The sequence below is a fragment of the Lissotriton vulgaris genome, chromosome 8, assembly GCF_964263255.1.
Source record: "Lissotriton vulgaris chromosome 8, aLisVul1.2, whole genome shotgun sequence".
In the NCBI taxonomy this organism is placed as follows: domain Eukaryota; kingdom Metazoa; phylum Chordata; class Amphibia; order Caudata; family Salamandridae; genus Lissotriton; species Lissotriton vulgaris.
The window spans coordinates 1,025,364,593-1,025,387,013 of NC_141696.1; positions in this window are offsets into that span (position 1 = coordinate 1,025,364,593).

A 22,421-nucleotide genomic window follows, 5' to 3' on the forward strand; every position below is an offset into this window, starting at 1 on the left:
CACTGTAAACAGTGCACATTCTTTAACTTTCACTCTGTTAATATGTCTACAACTTTGTACCTCCTTAACATAGTTTTGCATATAATCACAATTATACTTTGGTACACCACCATTGCTCTGTGAGTTCTACAGAGTGGCCAAGGATTGAATGAGCAAGTATTCTGAACAACTCTGTGACTCACTGAGCGGCGCTGTGAGAACCGAGTGCTGCCTTCAGCCTCAACTCCAGAGCTCTTAATCATGGCCCTTTACAAACACCCACCCTCAACCTGAATTTAAAGACATCTACAGAAGACCCGGTTCACTGTAAACACAATAAACTATTAATTTGCTGAATTAACAAAACTACACAGAAGATCCTAGAAAAAGCACAAGTGTGACACCTGGAAGTACATGTCCCACTTTTAGCCCTGGGGCAGTGCTAGGTTTTTGATTTTTCAAAACATGTGCATCCATTGTAAGCATGTCTGATGTATCTATACGCAGGTCCACTGGAAGGAAGCATTTGTGCAGCAGCAGCGCTTTTAGCATAATTATAAGTTTGCCACATAATCCTTCATCGACTGCATAATCTACAGTTTTAACAAAAAACAAACATTTTTTCTAGCTCAAACAGTTCAAATGTTACTAAAAACACAGCAGTGTGTTTGGCCACACAGTGGAGAGGCCCTTTGTAACCATTGACTGGTCATCTTTCTGTTCTTGTTGCTATATTTGGGTGCTAAACTGGTACTAAAAATGTGCAACCAATGCCCAGACAGTGTTAATAAGTGTAAAAATTACTAAATAATGAAGTAACGCTATAACAAATTGTGCCACATTATGCCACAAAATGTGTATTTTCTTGCCTCATAATTTACTGAACCCTGCCACATATTTTGTCTCTTAGCCGCTGCATAGTTTCAGTAACTCTGGCTATGAGTTATTACACTAATAGCCATTTAAATAGCATTACTAACAAACATTTATTACTATCCAAAGAAACTCTTTTAGCAAAATTAGAATAATTAAACTTTGAAGAAAAAACGTGTTGCCTTGTACTTTGCTTATAGCTCCTTGATTCAGAGTTATAACCCACTAAAGTATATATGACAAGTGTTTTAGCTTGTAACCTGCAGGTAACATAAGGATCTCTGCAACAAATATAGTAACCAACTGAGCAATCATCTAAAACAAACCTGTGATCTGCATTTGCATAATGTGTTTTTTGGGGGGGCCATCGATCCTCTGCTATTTTTTGATAAGTCGAAGCTTTTACTAGCCTGCGCCCGATTTCTCCTCATGTACATTAACCACCAGAATTATCAAGGCACCATTATACTCTGCAGCTTGCTGGGTACACAAAGATGTCTGTAGCAGGTGCCTGAACCCCATAAGTCTAAAGAAAGAATGGAGGCAGCACCAGGCATGAAGTAAAACAGGACCACGTTGTTTCAAAAAATATATTTTCTTTTATTTTCTCATTTTTAGGACAGCCAACGCGTTTCGCTCCCCAACCATGGGAGCTTCGTCAGGGCTGAAAACAACATGAAAATAGTACACAAATATTAATGACATATACTCACATTAAAAATTACAACAAGAAGGCATACAACATTAAAAACATTTAGTTAGATTTCCAAGAGACGAGATGGCAAGACCTGAGAGGGCCATAATCATAATCCTATGTTTTGGAGAACATTTTACCTTGAATCTGTATATGCATACACAAAAGTAATGCAACATGATGACTACAGAAAAAAACACATTGTTACACGGAGCAAAGTGCAACCAGATATAAAGTGTTTAAAGGTAAGGCAGAGAAATAGAATTTAAAAAAGGGGGGGGAGGGGAGGAGGAGGGGGGACCGGGGAGAGATTTTAAAATGAGACACACGTAAAGGTTGAAGAAAGAAAGTAGGGGGGAAGGGGAGGTGGAACTATGCAGAAAGATCACCTAATGTGAAAGATACACACATAAACCCACGTACAGGTGACTGGGCCCAATAGTTTAAAGATATGCATAATAGTTCTCACCAAAGAAGTTTGTAAATCTTGATGCGACACAATAATGTAGACAAAAAAGCTGGCCAATAAGATAGTAAAGAAGCTAGAAAAGCAGAATACAAAATAAAACAATTTTTAGAAAAAATGTTTGTATAGAAAATTAGTTAGTTTAAGTCAAAAACTAATAAGTATACTAAAGTGTCCAGTCTCCTTACCTAATATCAAGATTCCGATATTAGGAAATAGAGATATAGACAAACGTCACGGGCCGTAAGATGGATATCATCAGTGACATAGAAGGTAGTACTTCAGTTGTATCTAAGAAAAAGGTAAATTTCAGAAAGATGTCAAAAATGATCGCAACTTGTAGAAAGTATAGCTTCAATCTGAGAGGTCAGCAACTAAATAAATACTGATCCTATTGTATACACACAGTAACAAGAAAGCGATAAAACACAAAGAGACTTGTATAGAATGACTCAGCTAAAGTCCTGTTATATGCACACAGTAACACGAGTGTGATTAATCACAGATCTCCAATACAAAGGATAGTCCAAGGTGACTCACAAAAGTATTAGAAGTGGACTTTATGAAGAGCGATGAGCATGTATGTAGGCCTTGGTAAGCTGCTACCACAAGTGCTGCAATAAAAAATATAAAGGTAGATATCAAACAGGCATATGATTTAAGCCTACACACAGTATAAGTTAATTAATGAAAACTCTGTGTCTGTCTTAAGGATTTAGACAAACTAAGATATTAGTCATTAGCAATCTAGTGTAAAATTTATTTATTATGTCCAAAGTGATTCAGCTCGGATACTAATCCTATTATATGTACACAATAACAAGGGTGTGACCAATCACAGATCTTAAATACAAAGAATATTCTGAAATACCTCACAGTAGTATTGGAAAATAACTGTATGTAGAGCAATAGGCATGTGTGCAGTCCTTGGCAAGCTGCTACCACAAGTGCTGCAATAAGAAAAAAATAGGTATCAAAAAGGCATATAAATAGGCCCACACACAGTAAGGATTGATAGGGAGTTCGTGTCTGTCTTTAGGATTTAGACAAACTAAAGATATTAATCCCCAACAATCTAGTGTCATTTTATTAACTATAGCTTTCCAGCAATGAAGCATCTATAAGAAAGTGAAATCGACCAGCATAAAATACATATAAGGATCGTATATCCTCCATACTTCCCACAAGAGATGGTACACACCGAAAATTATGTTAAATAAACATCAAAAGTGTTGTCTATTATGACGACCGGGCATTCACATTCGAATCCTGCCATCTTAAACGTGAAGACTTAAAAGAAAAACAGATTGTGAGCATAGACAACATATTTACATATAAGCCAAAGATGGCAGGCTTTTGTATAACCTGAGAGGAGTTTGAGAAACGGGCACACATCGAGCCCGCCGGCCGCAACGTGTAAGGTGAAGAAAAATTCGAGTTTAAAGTAACAGGCGGCTGGGCGCACATCAAGCCCGCCGACCGCAATGTGTAAAGTGCAAAGCAACTCGGGTTAAAAGTAACAAGCAGCTCGGCAGAACCGGGTCGGTCTAAAGCTTTTAAGCAGGGGAATAGGCGCTTACCTCCAGGCTCCGTTTTCAAGCAGTGGCCCGTGACGGATTCGATCCAACAGATTGTATCAAGTCGGATCTGCTTTTAAACGCCCCGCACGCCAGTCACATGGTGCTTGATTGTAAACACATGGGAGTTTGGAAAGGAAAGCGAAGGCTAACCCGGCCCTGCACCAGGTGAAAAGCTAGAGAAGGGACAACGGCACATCCCAGTAAGGCGGCCATGTTGGATTGTCCACAAGTTCACATCTATTGTGATGTAAAACACGTATAGTCATAAAACAACAGTCATGTTTAGCCATAAGAAATAATAATAAAGAGAGATTCGCAAAAATAAAAATAAAACAAACAAGAGAGTACAATGAAACCCTAGATGAAGGGTAAAGAGAAAGCAAAGATGAATATCCACAAACCGAAGTAGCGGCCATGTTGGATTAGTCACTTATTCACAAGTAAGTTTGTAACAAGCGAGTAATATAAGTAATATCAGTTAAACCCAACACATAGAACTAAATATTATAAGCTTCAGAAAGAGAGCCCCATCACCAATATTATGAGCTTCAAAACGAGGAGCCCAATCACCAATAACGTGAATGGAAAGGTAAAAAGTAAAGGGACGTAAATCCCCACATAGACAGTAGAGCAATGAGAGAGCAGGTAAAACCACCAAAGTAGTGGAATTGCCTGATCAGTAAAGGGTACTTGAAGAATTGGTACCAAGGAGGGATAATATCCGTGCCAGTCACCAGTAGTTTCTGTTATACAAAAAACACAGTGAGAGCTAAATAACCAGCAGCCCTGGTAAGTCAACACAAACTTTTCCAGACGGAAACCACAAGGATAAAATCAACCGAAAAGACAGCATATAAAGTACTGAAAATAACATGTCACAAATCATTAGGACAGATCTCGTAGGTCCTTTTAGGGTCACACTGGGGTAGACATATAACTTTTATACCCAAATTGAGGACACAGAGTAAGAAAGAGAAATACAAATAATTGGCACCCAATAAGATTCAGAAATTCATAATCAAGGGGGTCACTAGCGAGTTTGGTGAATCATACATTATAAAAAGTAGTGCATTTCATTGTCGGAATTGTGTCCCTGATTGATGGCTCGAAGGCGACATATCCATTTGGCTTCCTCTCTCCTTAAAGTAAGCTCCCTATTACCACCTCGTTTGTTAGGTGGAATGTGTTGAATTGCATGGAACCAAAAAGTGTTATCATTGGCATGTTCCAAGTTATAATGTTCCATTATTGGGTGCCTAATGTCCCTATTGATGATTGCCCTGTGGTGCTCTTGAATTCTTAGTTTTAGCGGTCGTATACTGCTGCCTACATATATACGGCCGCAGGGACATCCTAGTACATAGACTGTGTAAGGGGTATTGCAGTTACAGAATGGGTGACTCTGAATTGACGATCATTGTTATATGAGAAGGTGGTGGTCTTATTTCTACCCATCTCACAGACATTACAGGTTCCACATATAAAGAAGCCTGAGGGTTTGGGAGCCAGACAGTTTTTTTCATTGGGGGGTGTAGTCACATAGCTCGGGCATAGTTCTTTACGTAAAGAGATGCCTCTCCTATAGGTAATCATAGGTTTTTCGCCTACATGATTTTTTAAGCCCTCAATTTCAGTTAGCAAGTGCCAATTCCTCCTGAATATGTTGAAAATTTTGTCACTGTGTGATGTATACTGAGTGACAAATCTCACTCTGCTGGCTCCTTTATCCAATTTGGCTCTTTCATTCTTACTAGTCAAAGTAGATTCCCTGTCCACAGTCTCAATCCTACATACCGCTCTGTCAACAATTTGTTGGTCATACCCTCGTTTCAAGAATCTCTGTTTTGTCAAATTTACATTATCCTTAAATGTATCTTCTTCACTGCAAGTTCTACGAACTCTAACGAGTTCGCCAAACGGAATGTTTCTAATTACCGAACTAGCATGTGCACTAGAAGCGTGTAATACGGAATTGCAGGAAGTTTCTTTCCGATAAAGTTTACTTCGGACCCGACCATTCTGTACATAGAACGTAATGTCCAAAAAGTTGATACTGCTCATGTTATGTGACATGGTGAACTTCACATTGTAGGGATTGTCATTAAGATACTTTAGATAGCTGGTTAGTTCCTCAGCAGTCCCAGACCACAGACAGATCACATCATCGATGTACCTCCCCCAGAACACAATGCGGTTGGTCCAGGGGGAGGCACATCGGGCCCAGGCATGCTCCCTCTCGTACCACCCCATAAAGAGGCAAGCGTACAAGGGAGCAAACCTGGAACCCATCGCAGTACCACTGGTCTGTTGGTACCAGCGGTCATCGAAGAGGAAGTAGTTGTTAAGCAGAATGAGGTCTATCATCTGCAGATTCATTTCGTTCTGAGAATAGAGCTGGGCATCTTCTCTATCTAGAAATGATTGGACTGCTATTTTCCCATACACTCTGTCAATACAAGTGTAGAGACTAGTGACATCTAATGTCACAAAACTCAGGTCATCCGACCACTCAAAATCGTTGAGTTTGGTCAAGACATCCTTACCGTCTTGAACATAGGAGGGAAGACTCAGAACATATTTCTGTAACTTGAGGTCCACATAATGGGAAAGGCCTTCGGTGGGTGAGCCCACCCCCGAGATGATAGGTCTACCAGGTGGAAACCCTTCTCCCCCCTTGTGAATTTTAGGGAGGATGTATATACAAGGGTAGGAGGGGTTAGATACATGTAGAAATCTAAATTCATCCTCCGTGAGTAAACATGAATCTTTCCATTCACACAATCTTTCATTGATGGCATTCACTACAAGAGGTATCGGGTTGCTCTTTATCTCCCTATAGTTGTGACCATCTGCTAGTTGACGTTTAATTTCACCAAAATAGTCCACCCGATTCATGATTACCACACTTCCGCCCTTATCGGCCTCTCGTATGACAATGGTGGGATCATCCTTAAGGTTTTTGAGAGCTTTTCTTTCAGAGTCAGTTATATTGGGCCTACTTCTAGTGTATCGCTGGTTAGAAGTTTCAAGTTTGTATAAGTCTTCTGTGACTTTTTTATGAAAAGCGTCTATATTGGAGTGGTAACCAAATGTGGGGGTAAATTTAGATCTGGGATGAAGACCACTATCATCGGAGATTTCTTGGTCGATACCAAGTTCTGCCATTAGAGCGGGTATGTTAGTGTGTTCCTCCTCTTCGAGAGTCATGAGGCAATGGACAGCACGGATAGAGGCAACAGTATGTTCGCTCTCATTAATCCGGTTAGTGGGAACAGAACTACACACAGCTCTATTGGAAAAGAAATCCTTCAGTTTTAAAAGTCTGGTGAATTTAAACAGATCAACGTGTACGTCAGCAAGGTCCCCCATTTGTGTCGGGCAAAAATTCAATCCTTTACTCAGAACTTGCATATCAGTAGTATCCAGAGTTTTATTAGATAAATTTACAACTTTCAAATCTTGTATACCATCAGTAACATTTGACAAATCAGCAGTATTGGCTATTTCTTTGTTTTTACAAATTTGTCGGTTTTCCCTACTCCTTTTCCACCTCCTGCCGCCCCTCCTGGTTTTGGTTGTTCCCTTTTTTGTTGGAGGCGGCTTGACATTCTCAACTTTGCCAGTTCCTTCTGGAACGACGAGGAGCCCTCGCCTAAAGGGACCTCTGGTGTAGTGATGGAAGAGGCAACACTGCTGGCTGATGATATAGAGATGTTACTGACTGACTGAGTATCCCCACCATCATCCCTGTCTTCCCTAGATCTCTTTTTATCCTCAGCCACAGGGAGATTGTCGAATTTCTTGGCAAAGGTATAGATTCGACCGTCCCTGTAATCACGGTCATCCCTCTTAATTTTATGTAGTTTTTTGTCCCTAAGGTAGATTTGGTGATTATCCATTACTTTTTTCAAAATGGCAACATTTTTCTGAATTAAATCCTTCTCTCCCAACTCACCAATCTCTTTCTCTATTTGTTCAATTTCGGCCTGTAGCTTTTCACCTTTTTCTAAAGAGTGCTTGACCAAGATTTTCATCAGAATAGATGATGCTCCCTCTAAATTACTCTCCCATTCCTTGAGTAGATTTTCACTTAAGTCCTCAAAGGTGGGGAACATGAGTATCCTAAGTCCTCTAGGGACTTTCCCATTTTCAAGATATTGTGTCAGGGTTACCCCATCCCACCATCTACTTAACTCCAATTTACGTAATCTCTCTGGTTTTAAAAAAAGGCTCTTTAGACTTTTCTTGCCAGGTTTTTCCGGAGCAGGTGTTACCGTAGGGTTGATGGGTCCAAACAGATTAAGTGCCATCTCTTCACGTCCATCATTGTATCTAGCGTTGATATAATATCAACAAATGTCACGGGTGGAAAGAGTGCTATACGATCCAAATTGAGTTCAAGAAATAATTTTCCACAGCGGATCAAACAACCAGCACCTCTATTTTCCAACATCCCTCAAAATGTTTAGTCTGTGTTGTGCTGACAACCTCCAGGACCTGCTGCGGTTTGGTCCCACTGGAAATCCAGATGAAAACTTTAAAGAAAGAATGAAGGCAGCACCAGGCATGAAGTAAAACAGGACCACGTTGTATCAAAAAATATATTTTCTTTTATTTTCTCATTTTTAGGACAGCCAACGCGTTTCGCTCCCCAACCATGGGAGCTTCGTCAGGGCTGAAAACAACATGAAAATAGTACACAAATATTAATGACATATACTCACATTAAAAATTACAACAAGAAGACATACAACATTAAAAACATTTAGTTAGATTTCCAAGAGACGAGATGGCAAAACCTGAGAGGGCCATAATCATAATCCTATGTTTTGGAGAACATTTTACCTTGAATCTGTATATGCATACACAAAAGTAATGCAACATGATGACTACAGAAAAACACATTGTTACACGGAGCAAAGTGCAACCAGATATAAAGTGTTTAAAGGTAAGGCAGATAAATAGAATTCAAAAAAGGGGGGGGGGAGGAGGAGGGGGGACCGGGGAGAGATTTTAAAATGAGACACACGTAAAGGTTGAAGAAAGAAAGTAGGGGGGAAGGGGAGGTGGAACTATGCAGAAAGATCACCCAATGTGAAAGATACACACATAAACCCACGTACAGGTGACTGGGCCCAATAGTTTAAAGATATGCATAATAGTTCTCACCAAAGAAGTTTGTAAATCTTGATACGACACAATAATGTAGACAAAAAAGCTGGCCAATAAGATAGTAAAGAAGCTAGAAAAGCAGAATACAAAATAAAACAATTTTTAGAAAAAATGTTTGTATAGAAAATTAGTTAGTTTAAGTCAAAAACTAATAAGTATACTAAAGTGTCCAGTCTCCTTACCTAATATCAAGATTCCGATATTAGGAAATAGAGATATAGACAAACGTCACGGGCCGTAAGATGGATATCATCAGTGACATAGAAGGTAGTACTTCAGTTGTATCTAAGAAAAAGGTAAATTTCAGAAAGATGTCAAAAATGATCGCAACTTGTAGAAAGTATAGCTCCAATCTGAGAGGTCAGCAACTAAATAAATACTGATCCTATTGTATACACACAGTAACAAGAAAGCGATAAAACACAAAGAGACTTGTATAGAATGACTCAGCTAAAGTCCTGTTATATGCACACAGTAACACGAGTGTGATTAATCACAGATCTCCAATACAAAGGATAGTCCAAGGTGACTCACAAAAGTATTAGAAGTGGACTTTATGAAGAGCGATGAGCATGTATGTAGGCCTTGGTAAGCTGCTACCACAAGTGCTGCAATAAAAAATATAAAGGTAGATATCAAACAGGCATATGATTTAAGCCTACACACAGTATAAGTTAATTAATGAAAACTCCGTGCCTGTCTTAAGGATTTAGACAAACTAAGATATTAGTCTTTAGCAATCTAGGGTAAAATTTATTTATTATGTCCAAAGTGATTCAGCTCGGATACTAATCCTATTATATGTACACAATAACAAGGGTGTGACCAATCACAGATCTTAAATACAAAGAATATTCTGAAATACCTCACAGTAGTATTGGAAAATAACTGTATGTAGAGCAATAGGCATGTGTGCAGTCCTTGGCAAGCTGCTACCACAAGTGCTGCAATCAGAAAAAAATAGGTATCAAAAAGGCATATAAATAGGCCCACACACAGTAAGGATTGATAGGGAGTTCGTGTCTGTCTTTAGGATTTAGACAAACTAAAGATATTAATCCCCAACAATCTAGTGTCATTTTATTAACTATAGCTTTCCAGCAATGAAGCATCTATAAGAAAGTGAAATCGACCAGCATAAAATACATATAAGGATCGTATATCCTCCATACTTCCCACAAGAGATGGTACACACCGAAAATTATGTTAAATAAACATCAAAAGTGTTGTCTATTATGACGACCGGGCATTCACATTCGAATCCTGCCATCTTAAAACGTGAAGACTTAAAAGAAAAACAGATTGTGAGCATAGACAACATATTTACATATAAGCCAAAGACGGCAGGCTTTTGTATAACCTGAGAGGAGTTTGAGAAACGGGCACACATCGAGCCCGCCGGCCGCAACGTGTAAGGTGAAGAAAAATTTGAGTTTAAAGTAACAGGCGGCTGGGCGCACATCAAGCCCGCTGACCGCAACGTGTAAAGTCCAAAGCAACTCGGGTTAAAAGTAACAAGCAGCTCGGCAGAACCGGGTCGGTCTAAAGCTTTTAAGCAGGGGAATAGGCGCTTACCTCCAGGCTCCGTTTTCAAGCAGTGGCCCGTGACGGATTCGATCCAACAGATTGTATCAAGTCGGATCTGCTTTTAAACGCCCCGCATGCCAGTCACATGGTGCTTGATTGTAAACACATGGGTGTTTGGAAAGGAAAGCGAAGGCTAACCCGGCCCTGCACCAGGTGAAAAGCTAGAGAAGGGACAACGGCACATCCCAGTAAGGCGGCCATGTTGGATTGTCCACAAGTTCACATCTATTGTGATGTAAAACACGTATAGTCATAAAACAACAGTCATGTTTAGCCATAAGAAATAATAATAAAGAGAGATTCGCAAAAATAAAAATAAAACAAACAAGAGAGTACAATGAAAACCCTAGATGAAGAGTAAAGAGAAAGCAAAGATGAATATCCACAAACCGAAGTAGCGGCCATGTTGGATTAGTCACTTATTCACAAGTAAGTTTGTAACAAGCGAGTAATATAAGTAATATCAGTTAAACCCAACACATAGAACTAAATATTATGAGCTTCAGAAAGAGAGCCCCATCACCAATATTATGAGCTTCAAAACGAGGAGCCCAATCACCAATAACGTGAATGGAAAGGTAAAAAGTAAAGGGACGTAAATCCCCACATCGACAGTAGAGCAATGAGAGAGCAGGTCAAACCACCAAAGTAGTGGAATTGCCTGATCAGTAAAGGGTACTTGAAGAATTGGTACCAAGGAGGGATAATATCCGCGCCAGTCACCAGTAGTTTCTGTTATACAAAAAACACAGTGAGAGCTAAATAACCAGCAGCCCTGGCAAGTCGACACAAACATTTCCAGACGGAAACCACAAGGATAAAATCAACGGAAAAGACAGCATATAAAGTATTGAAAATAACATGTCACAAATCATTAGGACAGATCTCGTAGGTCCTTTTAGGGTCACACTGGGGTAGACATATAACTTTTATACCCAAATTGAGGACACAGAGTAAGAAAGAGAAATACAAATAATTGGCACCCAATAAGATTCAGAAATTCACAATCAAGGGGGTCACTAGCGAGTTTGGTGAATCATACATTATAAAAAGTAGTGCATTTCATTGTCGGAATTGTGTCCCTGATTGATGGCTCGAAGGCGACATATCCATTTGGCTTCCTCTCTCCTTAAAGTAAGCTCCCTATTACGACCTCGTTTGTTAGGTGGAATGTGTTGAATTGCATGGAACCAAAAAGTGTTATCATTGGCATGTTCCAAGTTATAATGTTCCATTATTGGGTGCCTAATGTCCCTATTGATGATTGCCCTGCGGTGCTCTTGAATTCTTAGTTTTAGCGGTCGTATACTGCTGCCTACATATATACGGCCGCAGGGACATCCTAGTACATAGACTGTGTAAGGGGTATTGCAGTTACAAAAATGGGTGACTCTGAATTGACGATCATTGTTATATGAGAAGATGGTGGTCTTATTTCTACCCATCTCACAGACATTACAGGTTCCACATATAAAGAAGCCTGAGGGTTCGGGAGTCAGCCAGTTTTTTTCATTGGGGGGTGTAGTCACATAGCTCGGGCATAGTTCTTTACGTAAAGAGATGCCTCTCCTATAGGTAATCATAGGTTTTTCGCCTACATGATTTTTTAAGCCCTCAATTTCAGTTAGCAAGTGCCAATTCATCCTGAGTATGTTGAAAATTTTGTCACTGTGTGATGTATACTGAGTGACAAATCTCACTCTGCTGGCTCCTTTATCCAATTTGGCTCTTTCATTCTTACTAGTCAAAGTAGATTCCCTGTCCACAGTCTCAATCCTACATACCGCTCTGTCAACAATTTGTTGGTCATACCCTCGTTTCAAGAATCTCTGTTTTGTCAAATTTACATTATCCTTAAATGTATCTTCTTCACTGCAAGTTCTACGAACTCTAACGAGTTCGCCAAACGGAATGTTTCTAATTACCGAACTAGCATGTGCACTAGAAGCGTGTAATACGGAATTGCAGGAAGTTTCCTTCCGATAAAGTTTACTTTGGACCCGACCGTTCTGTACATAGAACGTAATGTCCAAAAAGTTGATACTGCTCATGTTATGTGACATGGTGAACTTCACATTGTAGGGATTGTCATTAAGATACATCAGATAGTTGGTTAGTTCCTCAGCAATCCCAGACCACAGACAGATCACATCATCGATGTACCTCCCCCAGAACACAATGTGGTTGGTCCAGGGGGAGGCACATCCGGCCCAGGCATGCTCCCTCTCGTACCACCCCATAAAGAGGCAAGCGTACGAGGGAGCAAACCTAGAACCCATCGCGGTACCACTGGTCTGTTGGTACCAGCGGTCATCGAAGAGGAAGTAGTTGTTAAGCAGAATGAGGTCTATCATCTGCAGAATCATTTCGTTCTGAGAATAGAGCTGGGCATCTTCTCTATTTGGAAATGATTGGACTGCTATTTCCCATACACTCTGTCAATACAAGTGTAGAGACTAGTGACATCTAATGTCACAAAACTCAGGTCATCCGACCACTCAAAATCGTTGAGTTTGGTCAAGACATCCTTACCGTCTTGAACATAGGAGGGAAGACTCAGAACATATTTCTGTAACTTGAGGTCCACATAATGGGAAAGGCCTTCGGTGGGTGAGCCCACCCCCGAGATGATAGGTCTACCAGGTGGAAACCCTTATCCCCCCTTGTGAATTTTAGGGAGGATGTATATACAAGGGTAGGAGGGGTTAGATACATGTAGAAATCTAAATTCATCCTCCGTGAGTAAACATGAATCTTTCCATTCACACAATCTTTCATTGATGGCAATCACTACAAGAGGTATCGGGTTGCTCTTTATCTCCCTATAGTTGTGACCATCTGCTAGTTGACGTTTAATTTCACCAAAATAGTCCACCCGATTCATGATTACCACACTTCCGCCCTTATAGGCCTCTCGTATGACAATGGTGGGATCATCCTTAAGGTTTTTGAGAGCTTTTCTTTCAAAGTCAGTTATATTGGGCCTACTTCTAGTGTATCGCTGGTTAGAAGTGTCAAGTTTGTATAAGTCTTCTGTGACTTTTTTATGAAAAGCGTCTATATTGGAGTGGTAACCAAATGTGGGGGTAAATTTAGATCTGGGATGAAGACCACTATCATCGGAGATTTCTTGGTCGATACCAAGTTCTGCCATTAGAGCGGGTATGTTAGTGTGTTCCTCCTCTTCGAGAGTCATGAGGCAATGGACAGCACGGATAGAGGCAACAGTATTTGTTTGTGGATATTCATCTTTGCTTTCTCTTTACCCTTCATCTAGGGTTTTCATTGTACTCTCTTGTTTGTTTTATTTTTATTTTTGCGAATCTCTCTTTTTATTTCTTATGGCTAAACATGACTGTTGTTTTATGACTATACGTGTTTTACATCACAATAGATGTGAACTTGTGGACAATCCAACATGGCCGCCTTACTGGGATGTGCCGTTGTCCCTTCTCTAGCTTTTCACCTGGTGCAGTGCCGGGTTAGCCTTCGCTTTCCTTTCCAAACACCCATGTGTTTACAATCAAGCACCATGTGACTGGCGTGCGGGGCGTTTAAAAGCAGATCCGACTTGATACAATCTGTTGGATCAAATCCGTCACGGGCCACTGCTTGAAAACGGAGCCTGGAGGTAAGCGCCTATTCCCCTGCTTAAAAGCTTTAGACCAACCCGGTTCTGCCGAGCTGCTTGTTACTTTTAACCCGAGTTGCTTTGCACTTTACACGTTGCGGTCGGCGGGCTTGATGTGCGCCCAGCCGCCTGTTACTTTAAACTCGAATTTTTCTTCACCTTACACGTTGCGGCCGGCGGGCTCGATGTGTGCCCGTTTCTCAAACTCCTCTCAGGTTATACAAAAGCCTGCCGTCTTTGGCTTATATGTAAATATGTTGTCTATGCTCACAATCTGTTTTTTTTTTAAGTCTTCACGTTTTAAGATGGCAGGATTCGAATGTGAATGCCCGGTCGTCATAATAGACAACACTTTTGATGTTTATTTAACATAATTTTCGGTGTGTACCATCTCTTGTGGGAAGTATGGAGGATATACGATCCTTATATGTATTTTATGCTGGTCGATTTCACTTTCTTATAGATGCTTCATTGCTGGAAAGCTATAGTTAATAAAATGACACTAGATTGTTGGGGATTAATATCTTTAGTTTGTCTAAATCCTAAAGAAGACACGAACTCCCTATCAATCCTTACTGTGTGTGGGCCTATTTATATGCCTTTTTGATACCTATTTTTTTCTTATTGCAGCACTTGTGGTAGCAGCTTGCCAAGGACTGCACACATGCCTATTGCTCTACATACAGTTATTTTCCAATACTACTGTGAGGTATTTCAGAATATTCTTTGTATTTAAGATCTGTGATTGGTCACACCCTTGTTATTGTGTACATATAATAGGATTAGTATCCGAGCTGAATCACTTTGGACATAATAAATACATTTTACACTAGATTGCTAATGACTAATATCTTAGTTTGTCTAAATCCTTAAGACAGACACAGAGTTTTCATTAATTAACTTATACTGTGTGTAGGCTTAAATCATATGCCTGTTTGATATCTACCTTTATATTTTTCATTGCAGCACTTGTGGTAGCAGCTTACCAAGGCCTACATACATGCTCATCGCTCTTCATAAAGTCCACTTCTAATACTTTTGTGAGTCACCTTGGATTATCCTTTGTATTGGAGATCTGTGATTAATCACACTCGTGTTACTATGTGCATATAACAGGACTTTAGCTGAGTCATTCTATACAAGTCTCTTTGTGTTTTATCGCTTTCTTGTTACTGTGTGTATATAATAGGATCAGTATTTATTTAGTTGCTGACCTCTCAGATTGGAGCTATACTTTCAACAAGTTGCGATCATTTTTGACATCTTTCTGATATTTACCTTTTTCTTAGATACAACTGAAGTACTACCTTCTATGTCACTGATGATATCCATCTTACGGCCCGTGACATTTGTCTATATCTCTATTTCCTAATATCGGAATCTTGATATTAGGTAAGGAGACTGGACACTTTAGTATACTTATTAGTTTTTGACTTAAACTAACTAATTTTCTATACAAACATTTTTTCTAAAAATTGTTTTATTTTGTATTCTGCTTTTCTAGCATCTTTACTATCTTATTGGCCAGCTTTTTTGTCTACATTATTGTGTCGCATCAAGATTTACAAACTTCTTTGGTGAGAACTATTATGCATATCTTTAAACTATTGGGCCCAGTCACCTGTACGTGGGTTTATGTGTGTATCTTTCACATTGGGTGATCTTTCTGCATAGTTGCACCTCCCCTTCCCCCCTACTTTCTTTCTTCAACCTTTACGTGTGTCTCATTTTAAAATCTCTCCCCGGTCCCCCCTCCACCTCCCCCTCCCTTTTTTTAAATTCTATTTATCTGCCTTACCTTTAAACACTTTATATCTGGTTGCACTTTGCTCCGTGTAACAATGTGTTTTTTCTGTAGTCATCATGTTGCATTACTTTTGTGTATGCATATACAGATTCAAGGTAAAATGTTCTCCAAAACATAGGATTATGATTATGGCCCTCTCAGGTTTTGCCATCTCGTCTCTTGGAAATCTAACTAAATGTTTTTAATGTTGTATGTCTTCTTGTTGTAATTTTTAATGTGAGTATATGTCATTAATATTTGTGTACTATTTTCATGTTGTTTTCAGCCCTGATGAAGCTCCCATGGTTGGGGAGCGAAACGCGTTGGCTGTCCTAAAAATGAGAAAATAAAAGAAAATATATTTTTTGATACAACGTGGTCCTGTTTTACTTCATGCCTGGTGCTGCCTCCATTCTTTCTTTAATGTTTTCATCTGGATTTCCAGTGGGACCAAACCGCAGCAGGTCCTGGAGGTTGTCAGCACAACACAGACTAAACATTTTGAGGGACGTTGGAAAATAGAGGTGCTGGTTGTTTGATCCGCTGTGGAAAATTATTTCTTGAACTCAATTTGGATCGTATAGCACTCTTTCCACCCGTGACATTTGTTGATATTATATCATGTCTAGATACAATGATGGACGTGAAGAGATGGCACTTAATCTGTTTGGACCCATCAACCCTACGGTAACACCTGCTCCGGAACAACCTGGCAAGAAAAGTCTGAAGAGCCTTTTTTTTAAACTAGAGAGATTACGTAAATTGGAGTTAAGTAGATGGTGGGATGGGGTAACCCTGACACAATATCTTGAAAATGGGAAAGTCCCTAGAGGACTTAGGATACTCATATTCCCCACCTTTGAGGACTTAAGTGAAAATCTACTCAAGGAATGGGAGAGTAATTTAGAGGGAGCATCATCTATTATGATGAAAATCTTGGTCAAGCACTCTTTAGAAAAAGGTGAAAAGCTACAGGCCGAGATTGAACAAATAGAGAAAGAGATTGGTGAGTTGGGAGAGAAGGATTTAATTGAGAAAAATGTTGCCATTTTGAAAAAAGTAATGGATAATCACCAAATCTACCTTAGGGACAAAAAACTACGTAAAATTAAGAGGGATGACCGTGATTACAGGGACGGTCGAATCTATACCTTTGCCAAGAAATTCGACAATCTCCCTGTGGCTGAGGGAAAAGAGATCTAGGGAAGACAGGGATGATGGTGAGGATACTCATTCAGTCAGTAACATCTCTATCTCATCAGCCAGCAGTGTTGCCTCTTCCATCACTACACCAGAGGTCCCTTTAGGCGAGGGCTCCTCGTCGTTCCAGAAGGAACTGGCAAAGTTGAGAATGTCAAGCCGCCTCCAACAAAAAAAGGGAACAACCAAAACCAGGAGGGGCGGCAGGAGGTGGAAAAGGAGTAGGGAAAACCAACAAATCTGTAAAAACAAAGAAATAGTCAATACTGCTGATTTGTCAAATGTTACTGATGGTATACAAGATTTGAAAGTTGTAAATTTATCTAATAAAACTCTGGATACTACTGATATGCAAGTTCTGAGTAAAGGATTGAATTTTTGCCCAACACAAATGGGGGACCTTGCTGACGTACACGTTGATCTGTTTAAATTCACCAGACTTTTAAAACTGAAGGATTTCTTTTCCAATAGAGCTGTGTGTAGTTCTGTTCCCACTAACCGGATTAATGAGAGCGAACATACTGTTGCCTCTATCCGTGCTGTCCATTGCCTCATGACTCTCAAAGAGGAGGAACACACTAACATACCCGCTCTAATGGCAGAACTTGGTATCGACCAAGAAATCTCCGATGATAGTGGTCTTCATCCCAGATCTAAATTTACCCCCACATTTGGTTACCACTCCAATATAGACGCTTTTCATAAAAAAGTCACAGAAGACTTATACAAACTTGACACTTCTAACCAGCGATACACTAGAAGTAGTCCCAATATAACTGACTCTGAAAGAAAAGCTCTCAAAAACCTTAAGGATGATCCCACCATTGTCATACGAGAGGCCGATAAGGGCGGAAGTGTGGTAATCATGAATCGGGTGGACTATTTTGGTGAAATTAAACGTCAACTAGCAGATGGTCACAACTATAGGGAGATAAAGAGCAACCCGATACCTCTTGTAGTGAATGCCATCAATGAAAGATTGTGTGAATGGAAAGATTCATGTTTACTCACGGAGGATGAATTTAGATTTCTACATGTATCTAACCCCTCCTACCCTTGTATATACATCCTCCCTAAAATTCACAAGGGGGGATAAGGGTTTCCACCTGGTAGACCTATCATCTCGGGGGTGGGCTCACCCACCGAAGGCCTTTCCCATTATGTGCACCTCAAGTTACAGAAATATGTTCTGAGTCTTCCCTCCTATGTTCAAGACAGTAAGGATGTCTTGACCAAACTCAACGATTTTGAGTGGTCGGATGACCTGAGGTTTGTGACATTAGATGTCACTAGTCTCTACACTTGTATTGACAGAGTGTATGGGAAAATAGCAGTCCAATCATTTCTAGATAGAGAAGATGCCCAGCTCTATTCTCAGAACGAAATGATTCTGCAGATGATAGACCTCATTCTGCTTAACAACTACTTCCTCTTCGATGACCGCTGGTACCAACAGACCAGTGGTACCACGATGGGTTCCAGGTTTGCTTCCTCGTATGCTTGCCTCTTTATGGGGTGGTACGAGAGGGAGCATGCCTGGGCCCGATGTGCCTCCCCCTGGACCAACCACATTGTGTTCTGGGGGAGGTACATCGATGATGTGATCTGTCTGTGGTCTGGGACTGCTGAGGAACTAACCAACTATCTGATGTATCCTAATGACAATCCCTACAATGTGAAGTTCACCATGTCACATAACATGAGCAGTATCAACTTTTTGGACATTACGTTCTATGTACAGAACGGTCGGGTCCAAAGTAAACTTTATCAGAAGGAAACTTCCTGCAATTCCGTATTACACGCTTCTAGTGCACATGCTAGTTCGGTAATTAGAAACATTCCGTTTGGCGAACTCGTTAGAGTTCGTAGAACTTGCAGTGAAGAAGATACATTTAAGGATAATGTAAATTTGACAAAACAGAGATGCTTGAAACGAGGGTATGACCAACAAATTGTTGACAGAGCGGTATGTAGGATTGAGACTGTGGACAGGGAATCTACTTTGACTAGTAAGAATGAAAGAGCCAAATTGGATAAAGGAGCCAGCAGAGTGAGATTTGTCACTCAGTATACATCACACAGTGACAACATTTTCAACATATTGAGGAGGAATTGGCACTTGCTAACTGAAATTGAGGGCTTAAAAAATCATGTAGGCGAAAAACCTATGATTACCTATGGGAGAGGCATCTCTTTACGTAAAGAACTATGCCCGAGCTATGTGACTACACCCCCCAATGAAAAAAACTGGCTGGCTCCCAAACCCTCAGGCTTCTTTATATGTGGAACCTGTAATGTCTGTGAGATGGGTAGAAATAAGACCACCACCTTCTCATATAACAATGATCGTCAATTCAGAGTCACCCATTTTTGTAACTGCAATACCCCTTACACAGTCTATGTACTAGGATGTCCCTGCGGCCGTATATATGTAGGCAGCAGTATACGACCGCTAAAACTAAGAATTCAAGAGCACCGCAGGGCAATCATCAATAGGGACATTAGGCACCCAATAATGGAACATTATAAATTGGAACATGCCAATGATAACACTTTTTGGTTCCATGCAATTCAGCACATTCCACCTATCAAACGAGGTGGTAATAGGGAGCTTACTTTAAGGAGAGAGGAAGCCAAATGGATATGTCGCCTTCGAGCCATCAATCAGGGACACAATTCCGACAATGAAATGCACTACTTTTTATAATTTATGATTCACCAAACTCACTAGTGACCCCCTTGATTGTGAATTTCTGAATCTTATTGGGTGCCAATTATTTGTATTTCTCTTTCTTACTCTGTGTCCTCAATTTGGGTATAAAAGTTATATGTCTACCCCAGTGTGACCTTAAAAGGACCTACGAGATCTGTCCTAATGATTTGTGACATGTTATTTTCAGTACTTTATATGCTGTCTTTTCGGTTGATTTTATCCTTGTGGTTTCCGTCTGGAAATGTTTGTGTCGACTTACCAGGGCTGCTGGTTATTTAGCTCTCACTGTGTTTTTTGTATAACAGAAACTACTGGTGACTGGCGCGGATATTATCCCTCCTTGGTACCAATTCTTCAAGTACCCTTTACTGATTAGGCAATTCCACTACTTTGGTGGTTTGACCTGCTCTCTCATTGCTCTACTGTCTATGTGGGGATTTACGTCCCTTTACTTTTTACCTTTCCATTCACGTTATTGGTGATTGGGCTCCTCGTTTTGAAGCTCATAATATTGGTGATGGGGCTCTCTTTCTGAAGCTCATAATATTTAGTTCTATGTGTTGGGTTTAACTGATATTACTTATATTACTCGCTTGTTACAAACTTACTTGTGAATAAGTGACTAATCTAACATGGCCGCTACTTCGGTTTGTGGATATTCATCTTTGCTTTCTCTTTACCCTTCATCTAGGGTTTTCATTGTACTCTCTTGTTTGTTTTATTTTTATTTTTGCGAATCTCTATTTATTATTATTTCTTATGGCTAAACATGACTGTTGTTTTATGACTATACGTGTTTTACATCACAATAGATGTGAACTTGTGGACAATCCAACATGGCCGCCTTACTGGGATGTGCCGTTGTCCCTTCTCTAGCTTTTCACCTGGTGCAGGGCCGGGTTAGCCTTCGCTTTCCTTTCCAGACACCCATGTGTTTACAATCAAGCACCATGTGACTGGCGTGCGGGGCGTTTAAAAGCAGATCTGACTTGATACAATCTGTTGGATCGAATCCGTCACGGGCCACTGCTTGAAAACAGAGCCTGGAGGTAAGCGCCTATTCCCCTGCTTAAAAGCTTTAGACCAACCCGGTTCTGCCGAGCTGCTTGTTACTTTTAACCCGAGTTGCTTTGCACTTTACACGTTGCGGTCGGCGGGCTTGATGTGCCCCCAGCCGCCTGTTACTTTAAACTCGAATTTTTCTTCACCTTACACGTTGCGGCCGGCGGGCTCGATGTGTGCCCGTTTCTCAAACTCCTCTCAGGTTATACAAAAGCCTGCCGTCTTTGGCTTATATGTAAATATGTTGTCTATGCTCACAATCTGTTTTTCTTTTAAGTCTTCACGTTTTAAGATGGCAGGATTCGAATGTGAATGCCCGGTCGTCATAATAGACAACACTTTTGATGTTTATTTGACATAATTTTCGGTGTGTACCATCTCTTGTGGGAAGTATGGAGGATATACGATCCTTATATGTATTTTATGCTGGTCGATTTCACTTTCTTATAGATGCTTCATTGCTGGAAAGCTATAGTTAATAAAATGACACTAGATTGTTGGGGATTAATATCTTTAGTTTGTCTAAATCCTAAAGACAGACACGAACTCCCTATCAATCCTTACTGTGTGTGGGCCTATTTATATGCCTTTTTGATACCTATTTTTTTCTTATTGCAGCACTTGTGGTAGCAGCTTGCCAAGGACTGCACACATGCCTATTGCTCTACATACAGTTATTTTCCAATACTACTGTGAGGTATTTCAGAATATTCTTTGTATTTAAGATCTGTGATTGGTCACACCCTTGTTATTGTGTACATATAATAGGATTAGTATCCGAGCTGAATCACTTTGGACATAATAAATAAATTTTACACTAGATTGCTAATGACTAATATCTTAGTTTGTCTAAATCCTTAAGACAGACACAGAGTTTTCATTAATTAACTTATACTGTGTGTAGGCTTACATCATATGCCTGTTTGATATCTACCTTTATATATTTTATATTTTTTATTGCAGCACTTGTGGTAGCAGCTTACCAAGGCCTACATACATGCTCATCGCTCTTCATAAAGTCCACTTCTAATACTTTTGTGAGTCACCTTTGACTATCCTTTGTATTGGAGATCTGTGATTAATCACACTTGTGTTACTGTGTGCATATAACAGGACTTTAGCTGAGTCATTCTATACAAGTCTCTGTGTGTTTTATCGCTTTCTTGTTACTGTGTGTATATAATAGGATCAGTATTTATTTAGTTGCTGACCTCTCAGATTGGAGCTATACTTTCTACAAGTTGCGATCATTTTTGACATCTTTCTGAAATTTACCTTTTTCTTAGATACAACTGAAGTACTACCTTCTATGTCACTGATGATATCCATCTTACGGCCCGTGACGTTTGTCTATATCTCTATTTCCTAATATCGGAATCTTGATATTAGGTAAGGAGACTGGACACTTTAGTATACTTATTAGTTTTTGACTTAAACTAACTAATTTTCTATACAAACATTTTTTTTTAAAATTGTTTTATTTTGTATTCTGCTTTTCTAGCATCTTTACTATCTTATTGGCCAGCTTTTTTGTCTAGAATTATTGTGTCGCATCAAGATTTACAAACTTCTTTGGTGAGAACTATTATGCATATCTTTAAACTATTGGGCCCAGTCACCGGTACGTGGGTTTATGTGTGTATATTTCACATTGGGTGATCTTTCTGCATAGTTCCAC